At 35.5% G+C, this 12,230-nt stretch overlaps 1 protein-coding gene across 4 annotated transcripts in view; it reads left to right on the top strand.

Moving 5' to 3' along the window:
- The window catches only part of INVS (inversin), a 259,001-nt gene that overhangs the window by 88,599 nt on the left and 158,172 nt on the right, over positions 1 to 12,230 (top strand). The window contains exon 1 of one of the 4 annotated variants that reach the window (XM_037798545.1): positions 2,999 to 3,106. The exons of the other annotated variants lie outside the window; for them this stretch is intronic. The gene's annotated coding sequence lies outside the window, so the exon portion shown is untranslated. Of the gene's footprint in view, positions 1 to 2,998; positions 3,107 to 12,230 lie in introns of those variants that run through there. 4 annotated transcript variants of the gene reach the window in all.

The raw sequence follows: 12,230 nt of genomic DNA, 5'->3' as shown, positions 1-12,230 counted from the left end.
AAGGCCTAAATATAAGAGCCAGGACCATAAAACTCCTAGAAGAAAATGTAGGAAAGCATCTTCAGAATCTTGTGTTAGGCAGTGGTTTCTTAGACTTTACACCCAAAGCACAAGCAACAAAAGAAAAAAAGGTAAATGCAACCTCCTCAGAATTGAATACTTCTGTGTATCAAAGGCCTTTGTCAAAAAGGTTTAAAAAAAAAAAAAAAAAAGCAGCCTACTCAATGGGAGAAAATACTGGGAAACCACATATCCTATAAGGGTTTAATACCCAGAATATATAAAGAAACCCTACAATTCAACAACAAAAAGGCAAACAACCCTTTTAAAACATGGACAAAGACTTGAATAGACATTTCTCCAAAGAGGAAATACAAATGGCCAAAAAGCACATGAAAACATGCTCAACATCACTAGCTATTAGGGAAATGTAAATCAAAACCACAATGAGATGCTATTTCACACTCACTGGGATGGTTACTATTTTTAGAAAAAACAAAATTAAAAGTGTTAGAGAAGATACGGAGAAATAGGAACACTCATCCACCTTTGGTGGGAGTATAAAATGGTGTAGCCACTGTGGGAGACAGTTTGGCAGTTCCTCAGAAAGTTAAGTTAGAATTACCATATGACCCAGCAATTCCATTACTAGTTACATACTCAAGAGAATTGAAAGCAGGGACTGGAATGGATATTTGCACAATGATGTTCATAGCAGCTTTACTCACAATGGCCAGAAGATGGAAACAACCCAAGTTGTTTCATCAGCTGATGAGTGGGCAAACAAAATGTGGTATATGCATAAAATGGATAAAGGAATGAAGTTCTGATATATGTGACAACATGGATGAACCTTTAAAACATCATGTTGAGTGCAATTAGCCAGACATAAAAGGGCAAATATTATATGATCTCACTGATATGAAATAATTAGAATAATCAAACTCATAGACTCAGAATCTAGAATATAGGTTACCAGGGGGGTTGAGTGGGGGGAGGGAATGTAGAGTTAATGTTTAAATTGTACAATTTCAAATATATGATGCAAAAGTTTTGGTAATAGATGGTGGTGATGGTAGTAGTACTAAGTGAACGTAATTAACAGTACTGATTATATTTAAAAGGTGAAATTTTAGGTTTATTTATGTTAGTAGAATAAAAAATTTTTAAATAGATTTTATATTTCTTCCTTGGTCCATTTTGGTATGCTGCTTTTCCAGGGATTTGTTGGCAGGAAGTTGTTCTCTATTTCTCCCTACTGTCCTTTTTGTGTTTGTAGTATCTATAGTGATATCTCCTCTTTCATTCCTGCTGTTGTAGGCAGAATGTTGGCCCGCCAAAGAAGCCCATGTCCTAAACCCCAGAATTTGTGAATTTGTTACCTTACACAGTAGAAGGGACTTTGCAGCTGTGACTAAGTTAAGATTCTTGAGATAGGGGATTTATCCTGCGTTATTCAGGTGGCGCCAGTGTAATCCTTATAAGGGAAAGAAGGAAGCAGCGAGTTAGAGAATGAGGATGTGATGGACGACATGACAGAGTGATAAGATTGCTGGTTAGATGGTGGCCACAAGCCTAGGAATTCAGACAGCTTCTAGAAGCTGGGAAAAACATGAAAAAGTTTTTCCCCTAGAGCCTGCAGAAGGAATGCAGCCCTGCTAACACCTTAATTTTAAACCAGTAAGACTGCATCAGACTCTTGACCTAAAGAACTCTAATTTAACAAATTTGTGTTGTTTTAAGCCACTAAGTTTGTGGTAGTTTGTTACAGTGGCAATATGAAATTAATACAGCTGATAGTAGTAATTTGTGTTTTTTCTTGATCAGTCTTGCTATAAATTTATTAACTTTATTAATATTTACAAATTTCTCTAATATTTATCATTTTCCCATTTCATTAAATTCTGTTCTTATCTTTATTCCCTTTTCCTTACTTTTACTTTCTTTGGGTTTATTTTCTTCATCTCTTTCCAGCTTCTTATGCTGAAATCTTAGGTCATTTATTTTAAAATAATTATTAATTAATAAGCATATTATATAATATGTAAATATAGAACATGCTTATTTCACTTTATATTTCTATATAATTTAATTAAATATATAATTATTTAAATCTATAAAATTTCCTTTTTCTTTAGGGGAAAGAAAGTTGTAGCTTTAGCTGCAACTCACAAGTTTTGATATGTTGTATTTTTGTTATCTTTAAGTTTGAAATATTTTCCAATTTTCCTTATCATTTCTTCTTGGAATGATGAATTATTTAAAAATTTACTGTATAATTTCCAAATATTTATGACTTTTCTATAAATAATGTATTGTGAATATCAAATTTTACTCTTTTGAGATGAATGAAATGTTGTGTACGATTTCAGTCTTTTGAAATTTGTTGGGACTTATTTTTTATGACCCAGGATATGTTCTATTCTAATGAATGTTCCATATGCACTGTATTCTGCAGTTGTTAGGTATAGTGTTCTATAAATATCAATTAGATATAAGTGGTTGATAGTGGTATTCAAGTATTTTGTGTACAAATTGACTTTTTATAAACTTTGTTCTTGAAACATCTCATACTTAACAGAAAAATTGCAAACAGTACAAAAACTTTTTTTCTTCAGTCATTTTAGAGTGAATTGCTGACCGGATGCTCCATCACCCCAAGTTTTTATTGTGTATTTTGTAAATACGAGGTCATTTCCCAACATCACCTCAACATGACCATCAAAATCAGATAATTAATACTGAAACTGTACTTCCTTCTAACCCTCAGACCCCATTATTATCCCAATAATGTCCTTAAAGATTAAGTTCAGGATCCCACATTACATTTAGTTGTCAAGTCTCTTTAGTCTACTTTAATCTGAAAAGTTTAATGTTTCCTCAAATTTGATGATGTTGAAACATTTGAAGATTGCAGATTAGATGTTTTCTACAACTTCCCTCAATTTTCATTTGTTATGTATGTTCTCATGATCAGATTTCTCTTATTTATCTTGTCAGGAATATTATAGAAGTGATGCTGTGTTCTTCTCATTGAATCTGATTTGGTGTCAAGAAGTTTGATTTTTCCCAGTCCTGATGAAGTTCATTTGCTCACTTGATTAAGGTAGTGTCTGCTAGGCTTCTCCACTGTATGGGTACTTTTTTCACCTTTGTAATTAATAGCTATTTGGGGGAGTTGCTTTGAAACTATGTAAATATATTATCTACTTTATCTGATATTAATGTAGCCACTCCAACTTTCTTATGAGTACTCATTTAAGGCATATGTTTGTCCATCCTATTACTTTCAACTTACCTGTACCCCTTGCAGACAGTGTAAAGGTGGGTCTTGCTTTGTTATTTAGTCTGACAATATAGGCATTTCAGTTGGAGTGTTAGTCCATTTATGATTAATGAATTATTGATGTAGTTGAGTTTAGGTCATCCATTTTATTATATTTATTTTCTGTTTGTTCCATCTTCTTTTGTTACCCTCATCCTCTTTCACTGCTTTTTTTTTGGATTAATCAAATAAAATTTAGTATTTCATTTTATTTCCTCTATTGACTTTTTAGCTATACCTCTGCATTATTTTTAAGAGGATGCTCTAGGATTACAGTATGCATTCTGTACTTACACATTGATCTCGTCTCCTGAGTACACACAGTGACTTTTACATTTCAAATATTGTACTTCTCAGTTCTAGAATTTCTGTTTGGTTCTTTTTATACTTTTATTTTCTCTGCTGATATTCCCCCATCTGTTTGATCATTATGAGCATCTTTTCTGAGAAGTCCTTTGGCATATTCATAATAGCTACTCTAAAGTCCTTGTATGCTATTTCCAACACCTGGGTCATCCTGAGGTCTGTTTATATTGATTGCTTTTTCTCTTAACATCAAATCCTATTTTTCTGTTTATTTGCATGTATAGTAAATTTCGAGTGTTTACTCAGTGTTTCAGTTTGCGAAAGCTGCCAGAATGCAATATACCAGAAATGGGTTCGCTTTTACAATGGGAATTTATTAGCTTACAAATTTATGGTTGTAAGCCTGTGATAATGTCCAAATTAAGGCATCAACAGGATGATACCTTCTCTGAAGAAAGGCTGCCAGCATCTGGGATACTCTGTCACATGAGAAGACACATGGCCTGCATCTGCTGGTCCAGGTTTTATTGCTCTCAACTTCCAGCTTCAGTGGCTTCCTCTCTCAGCTCCTCCATGGGCTTTTTCTCTGTGAACCTCTCTTAATTTCATCTTTCTTAAAGGACTCCAGTAAAAGGATTAAGACCCACCTTGGGGCAAATCCTCAACTGAAATAACCTGATCAAAAGGTCCCACCTACAATAGGTCTGCACCCACAAGAATGGATTAACAGAACATGACCTTTTCTAGGGTACATAACAGCTTCAAACCACCACACTCAGCATTGTGAATATGCATGTTTATGGACTCTTGATTCTGTTATCTTTTTCCAAACAGTGTTGACTTTTGTTTTAGCAGACAGTTAAAACTGACTGATCACATTGAACTTGTTGAATGCTTCCATTTTTCCCTTAATCTTTAGTTGGGTCTCTTAGTCCTGGTACATAGTCTATAATTTTAAGGCATGGTTCTTTTGAGATTTCAAAAGCCTGAGGTGTATGGTAAGTCCTCTATATAGGTAGGACTCAAACTTTTCTGTGTTGGATAGTAGCTAAAACCTCTGCTTAGCATTTGCAGCCTTACATTTGTTGCTTTCTGTGGGTTTCTTAGAGAATCCCCTTGCATATGAAATTCAAGAGTCAGCCCAGGAGTTTAGGGGCTATTCAGGGTTACTCCTCTTTGGTGCTTTTTGCCATTGTCCTAATCCAGACCACCATAACCTCTTGTCTGAACAACTTAAGTAGCCTAAGTCTCCCTAATTTGAGTCTTCTTTTCGTCAAACCATTCTCCTCACTGCTGCCATGTTTCATTTGCTCATTTAGTCATTTACAAATAGTTGATGACCACTCTCCCAAAAGACTATTAAGTGGCCAAGCTACTGCAGCTGCTAGGTTGGCTTGCATACTTCCATGGATTCAAATGGTAATGAGACTATAAAACCAAATTGGTTTAGAGTTTATTACTCATGACACAGCAGGCAATGTGAACTTGATGTTTGCATTGGTTCTCCTTGTCCTTAAGTCCCAAGGGGGGAATGTGGCGACAGGTCCAGGTAGATGCTATATGGGAAACCTGAGCTTAGAAAACCCCCATTCTCACATCTGAGTTACAAGCAAATCTGCTCAACCTTTGCCTCCAAGAGAGATATTATCTTTATTATCCTGGTCAAGAGACAAATCCACTCTCTGACCTGAAAGAAGATACACCATATCTGTAGCTTCCAAGGCTACTTGCTATGCAGACATCCTTGAAAAGTTAATCCAAGTTCCTAGACATGTAGAAACACAATGGAGAATTGCTTCCAAACAAGTACAAGGGCAAAGTAAACTTACCTCAGGTCAAACCTCAGGTTATTCCAGAGGTATCAAAAATGTGTCCTGTTCCCCAACTCTCCTTATACTACTTTCCTCTCCAAAGGGCAAAAAAAAAAAAAAAACAAAACAAAACCTCAATCATACACTAAAATTTCCATAATAGGTTTTGAATCTTTCACCTCACAAGATACAAGCCTGAGAAATTAGAATTACCCTGGAAGTCTTAGAGTGACCCTATGCTAAACCAAAAAGGTATGATATGCAGAGGCATTATTTATTTATAACTTGCAGTTTATGTATACTTGAAAAAAATCCAAAGGAATTGAGTTAGGCTTGATCAGAGGAAGGAGAAACTAATGATATACACCATAATTCTAGCTGCAAGGCCTTACACTTGAGATAAGGAGATTGGATATATTTGAAGAGGGTATTAATGTTACAAGTAAGCTGAATGTCCGTTACAGGGAGGTCAGTTGGTAAGTGCTTCTCAGGTTCAGAGATGGGAGAAATCATCAAGGGAAAGTTTCTATTCATCTTTCTCCTGGATGTTGAGAGGCAGTTATTATAGCAGCTTTTTTTTTTTTTTTTTTTTTTTTTTAATTTTGACTTCCTAATGCAACTACAGCTGTGCATTGAACATAATACCATAGTCACAATGATGGCTTTATGTTGTTAAGGAGTCGTTCCTTGAAGCCTAGCTAGAGTCCTTCCAATTACTTTATAAGCATGTAATTCATTATATTAAAGTCCCTTCTGCCTAAAATACCTAGAATGGCTTCTGTTTCCTGTACTGAACCTTCCTAATACATGGAAGAATTGATGTTTCAGGTAGGCCTTAAGGAAGTGTTCAGACTTAGACAAGGAATGGGAATGTGGATAGGATTTCAGGCAAAGAATAGAGCCAAGATTGAAAGGCAGAATAGACATGGCATTTGTTAGAAACATTGGCAAGCTAGGTTGAATACAGAAGAGAATGAGAAATAGATTGATGCTTCCTTTTATATGCATTTCTTTCTTTCTCATGTAATCCTAATTCTTTTCCATTTCTCTTCCTCCTGTTTCACTTCCTTTCTCCTCTTTCTCTCTTTATTCCCTGTTCTTTCTTTCCCCATGTAGCTTGACTATAGCTTAAACCCTCTGGTGTCACATAGTAGCTTCTGAAGATATCGCTTACTTACTTTGGTGGCCTTCAGAATGAAAGAAGTTGCCGCACATCCAAAATTTTGTTCTTTTCTTTGAATATTCCACTGTTAGGTCAGCAGAGTCATTCTTTAATGTGGCTCTGTTATGGAGCAGACTCATTCATAAATTTAGTCCCTTTGGACTAACTAGATTTATTGTGGGTTACCAGAAATCCTCCTCAGATGCACATGACTACACTTGGAAGCTCTGAGCTTTACAGCCCTGTTTGTTGCCACCTGATTTTAACCAGAGCAATATCTCTTACCCATCTGTAGAGGAGAGTTAAGGATGTGATAGGGAATTTGAGCTAGTGGAAGGCATGAAAGTAATGTGACGCACTTGAAGAGGGTGCGTTCAAGGTATGTTAGAGGCAGTAACTTAGATTTTCCCCGTAGAATAGGCAGATTAAATCACCTAAGATGCAAAGCATAAAGTCCAACATATGCTTGACATTTAGCACCTATAGCATGTGGTGAGCCATACTAAGCACATCCCAGTTTCTTTCAGTAATGTAGGTTGAAAGGAGGTTTGATTGGAAAGAATCTCTGCTTCAGATATTCCCTACAATTTTGTTTTCCTCCTGCATATTCCAGCATTCATTCTCAGTGTTTTATATTACCCATTACCCAGTTGCTTGACTTTCTGTTGTTGCTGTTAATTGTAGTATATCAAGTAGCTTTCTCCTTGGTTTTGTGAGAGTTTTTCCTCAAGCCTATTTTTCCAAATTTATTCTACCAAAGGAAAATGACGTTAGATAGTCAGCAGTTCTTTATTTATTTAAAAAGCAGTAAAAATCATAAAAGCTAAATGCCAAATGCTACATTTCTCCAAGTTTCTTCCCTAGAACAATATTCCCATGAACTGCTGTGTGAAAAATAGATCTCATGGTCAAATAAGTTTGGAAAATACAACATGCTCCTTCTTGGAAAGTCACAATGCATATTAGCTTCTTAAAGGCTATGTCATGAAGTCATAAAGTCATGAAGTCAAGAAACCTGTGAATTTTTTAAAATCTAGGATTTCTCATACTCATTTCATCTCACTACTTTTTTTTTTTTTTTTATCATAACCTTACTAGCATGGCAAATACTATTTTAGGACTTAATTGAACACCCTCATTTCACATTGGAGGAAACTGAAGCCCAGAAAGTTGTCATACTCATCGCATCTAAAAACAATGCCTTTCAAAAGTAGGTGCTCAATAATTTTTTGGTAATTTGAAATTGAATGATATGCTTATGTTTAGGTAACTAATTACAGCCAGGACCAAAATCCAGGTGTCCTGATTTATATCTACAGCATTTAATAATGATAATGTAATTACACTTAGATTCTTATATTCACCACTATTTAAGCTGGTGAAAATAACAACCTTTTATTACTGCTATAAAACGTGTCATACACTGGCGGAAAAGGCAAACTAAAAAGTTGGGTAGCTTGCTGATGTTTTAAATCATTTTAGATAGCAGCTCTCTGTCTCTAGTCTATAGCAGTGTCAAACGTTGGGCTCTTCGTATTGGTTAGAGCACTCTGAGTTTTGCAAAACTGGTTCCAAGTCTGTCTAAAAGCATCTGAAAGGGGAGTTTTCTGAAGCTTTATCTCTCCCCAGAATTCTCACAGAATTCTTCAATTCATTCTAGTCTAGAAAGTATTGGATCTTCCTTAAAGAAGTGCTAATCCCAAGGTGATCATAGAAAGGCAGATTTTTCCCACTTCTGACTGGGTTTCTTTTTTTGTTTTGCTACTTTTTTTTTCTTACATACTGGTATTTTATCCCCAAGGCAGTTTCTTTTTTCATTAATTATTATATATAAGAAACACTGAGAATTTTTATTTTTCAGGACTCTATTTTGGCATGACATTTTTTTGGTCCTTACCGTAATTAGCTAAGTCATATTTTAGTTTCACCAAAGATGGTATTGTAGAATGAAATTCTTGAATTGCGCTTGAACTTTCAGGTTGACAGTCAGCTTGAATTAGATAGTACCTCCCATTGTCTTACAACAGATATCATTTCTTAGGAATGCTACCATTTTTTGAGAAGAAAAATGTGAAAATAGAAAAGGGATGTGGAGTGGAGGAAAACCCCCCTCTATCCTTTGTTTTATCATGAAAAGCCTGTGCATAGTTTTTATTACTGGAAATAAACATGTATCATGATTGGTGTATGGGGGTTCATATTAGTTTCAGAAGTTTTTATGGGCACTCTGCTGGTTACTTGATAAAACCCAATATATTGCACTGTGTTTTCTCAACTGCCTTTGTAAACACAGTAGCCTTAATAGATCATTTTGAAAGAAGTTACCATCCTGCTGTATCCGTTGGTAGCCTTCTTTCAGGTTTCTGACATATCCTTAATCTGATGCTCAGCCCTGTCATTTGGATCAATAGTAAAGCAGATAAGATGTCTTCTACTTGCAAGGCTATGGCTATAAAAGGTATTTGAAAAGTAAATTCACTTTTTATGTCCATGCCACAAACCTGGGGAGTGCTAATTTGTCATTTGTCTCACCATCTGTCTGTAAACAGTCAGTTAAATGGGTTATTGATGAGAATAAGATGACTTACACTTGAAACAAGAGTAATAAAGAAATAAACTTCGTAGCAAATTTCTTAGATTTCTACAGAAAGGTGACAGATATCAGTTGGCATGTCTTAACTTATTCTGTATTTTAGAGTAATGAGCAATTAGTTTTAATGTTGTTTTCTATTCCAAAGTATCAATAATAATGATTAATTATAATTTTGAGTTATACTTTCCAAACTAATGTATGTTATTTACTCTTCATAACTTCTCTGCAAGGTGGTAGCTACTCATTTTATAATTTGTGATGCATTTGTTATTCATCAAAAAATGTTTAAAATATTCATTCAAAAAAGCTTACTATATATGAGGCACTGTGCAAAGCCTATAGATTCTGTACACCAAAAATGTTGGTGATCCTAAAAGATGTTAGAATTATAGCACTTTATTGCTGAAATGATTCCTAGAAATCATCTCCTCCAACCCTTTCATTTTATAGGAAACTAAATCACAGACAGTTTGTGACTGACTCATGGTCAACCAGCTATTTAGTAGCATATTTTTTTTTCATGTGCGATATAAACTGATAAACTTTTAAAAGAAAATCCATAGTTCAATCTTTTTGAATTTGTGTTTTCTCATCTTTGAAGTGAAAATAGTTCTGGCTTTCACAACAGGGATATTGTGAATATTAACTGAGACATGATTGTGGAGCATTTCAAAATGTAAGAGCAAGCTGGGGATGGAAACCCTCCTGCAGGCGAGAGGAGGGAGGGGAGCATAGCAAAATGCCGAGTCGTCTGAGGTTCGTGAGAGGCTGCTGTCGTTTTCTCTTTCAACTTTTCTTTATTTTTGAAATTCCTTTAATGAATATGTTATTACTTTTATAACAAAAGTTAAAAATTATTTTAAAAATCTCTGATTGTTCCAGATATAAAGTTTTATGTATAGTCTGATGATATTATTAAAAAAAAAAGTCCTTTCTAACATTAAACAAAAAAGGAATGAAAGAAATTACATCAAAATGCTAACAGAGTTTGTGTTAGGTTTAGGGTAATGGAACTGGAGATGATTTTTTTTCTGACTTTCTCCACGTAATTTTATCTATATTCTAACATTTTCAATACATATAAAATATGCAATTAATGATTTAAAGGCGGTTTATAAAAGGTGTGTTTGTTTATTTCCAGTTGGTCCACAAAGGGCTTGAGGAAGATACTAAAATGTTGGTTTAAGAACCGTGATGTGCTTGCCCTTGGAACTGTTTAGACTAGGGTTAAAACAAAGCTGTAACAAACAGGATATCTACCCCAGGATAAATTACAAAATGGCACATCTAAAATAGTTTTGACTTGCAATCCTACTCCAACCACTAAACTGTAGCAATACTCTTTACCAAATCAGTTGTTTCTTCAAAGAGAAAAGATCTAGAATGCAGGCAGAAAGGAGCAGTCCAGAGCTCAGGGCTTGATTTGTGTATGGCATTGGGTTGCAATATGATATGAAGGTGGCTGATTTGGGTTGTGCTATGATACAGATTTGAATTAAACATCACCACTGTGAAGACTTGGCTACCATTTTGAAAATGGATAATCGTTATCAGGATTACTAGTTAGTGCTTCACATGTAATTGAAACCTTTAATGCATAGACTGAATGAGGCTCATTACAGGTTTCTGAGTTCAATTGAATTTATTTATACATTTATCTGTACGTTTGTCTTGCCCACTGTTCAGAAATCCCATCCATAATATGGAACTGCAGTAGAGAAGGCAACAGATGGATTTACTCAGTTGCTCGAAACAGTTCCCACGAAGGCACACGTCTTAGCTGAGTAGATGAATTGATTTTTTTAAACTTCACGTTAGGATCAATAAAACTAAAGTATGAGCTACTACACTGTTGGAAAACTAAAGATAGAGCCTAACACAACACTTGGGAAGCTGCAGAGGAACCAGGAGGTAAACAAGATGGGTTGCTTTTACCTTCTGAGTTTAATATTGAAACATGATGTTTTAATAACTTTACTGGCAATGTGACTTGGAGAACACTGGTCACGGTAAGTGAGGAGAAGAGGCCAGACAGACTTAAATGGACACCAAACAGTGGAACGCTAGGAGCAAATAATTTACTTTTCTTTACCTGAAACAAACACGGTCAAATGAAAGACAATCTGTTTACCAAGACTGTTTTTATTGTGAGAGGACAGCAATAATGGTATCTGAGTGGGAAACCAATATTTATTGAGCACTTTCTATGAATTGGTTGCTAATTTTTTTCTTTTTACCAATGGAAAATCTGAGACTTTGAAAAGTAATTTGCTCACAGTTAGTGCAGCCAACGAAGTACCCAGATCTGACTGATTTCCAAAATCCTTTCTCATTTCATTGTATCATGCTACCTTCCCATGGGTTGCATTTCTGGATCCTCTAAAATTTTAACTTCAGTAAGCTAGGAAGTGAATTATTTGTGCAAGAAAAGGGAGATAGATCAAAAACTATTACCCTATGGTAGAGAATATAAGAATTATTAGAAATTCAGTTCTTGTCGAGGCAACTAGCATCAGTGAACATTTGGTTTTGCAGTGTCTGTGAAGAGTGGTGCTCTGCTTCTTAGACTCATAGAATCAAGGAATGTTAAGCTGGGTAGGCCTTTACATCAGAATCCAACCTCATTTTTCAAGATGGAGGAAACTGAGGCCAGGAGAAATTAAATGGTTTGCCTTTGAATGTGGGGGTGATCTGGCTGAGACCTCTCTCGCGTCACTGTCTTGCTTAAATCCTGAATTCAGTGCTGCTTTAAAAGCCTGAAGGAACAAGTTCAAACTTCTTAGCCTGACACATCTAGCCTTTGATCATCTAGTCCTTGCTTGTACCTTTTTGGCTTCAACTTCCTATATCTCCTTTTCCATTCTAGCCTCTGGCATACTATTTCAAGCTTTAATTCTGTATAACTTCCCTCACCCTCACTCCCCATGCAATGTCCTTGCACTTTCAATTACCTTTCTCAGGAATGCTGTCCTCCCTGCTGTTAGCTTTCATTGTATACACCCTTTAAGATGCAGCTCAGGCGCCTTCTCCAGG

This window comes from Choloepus didactylus, chromosome 10 (assembly GCF_015220235.1).
Source record: "Choloepus didactylus isolate mChoDid1 chromosome 10, mChoDid1.pri, whole genome shotgun sequence".
NCBI classification, from domain to species: Eukaryota; Metazoa; Chordata; class Mammalia; order Pilosa; family Megalonychidae; genus Choloepus; species Choloepus didactylus.
Note: the sequence above shows the minus strand (reverse complement) of the source record. Positions and strands in the feature narration are given on the sequence as shown.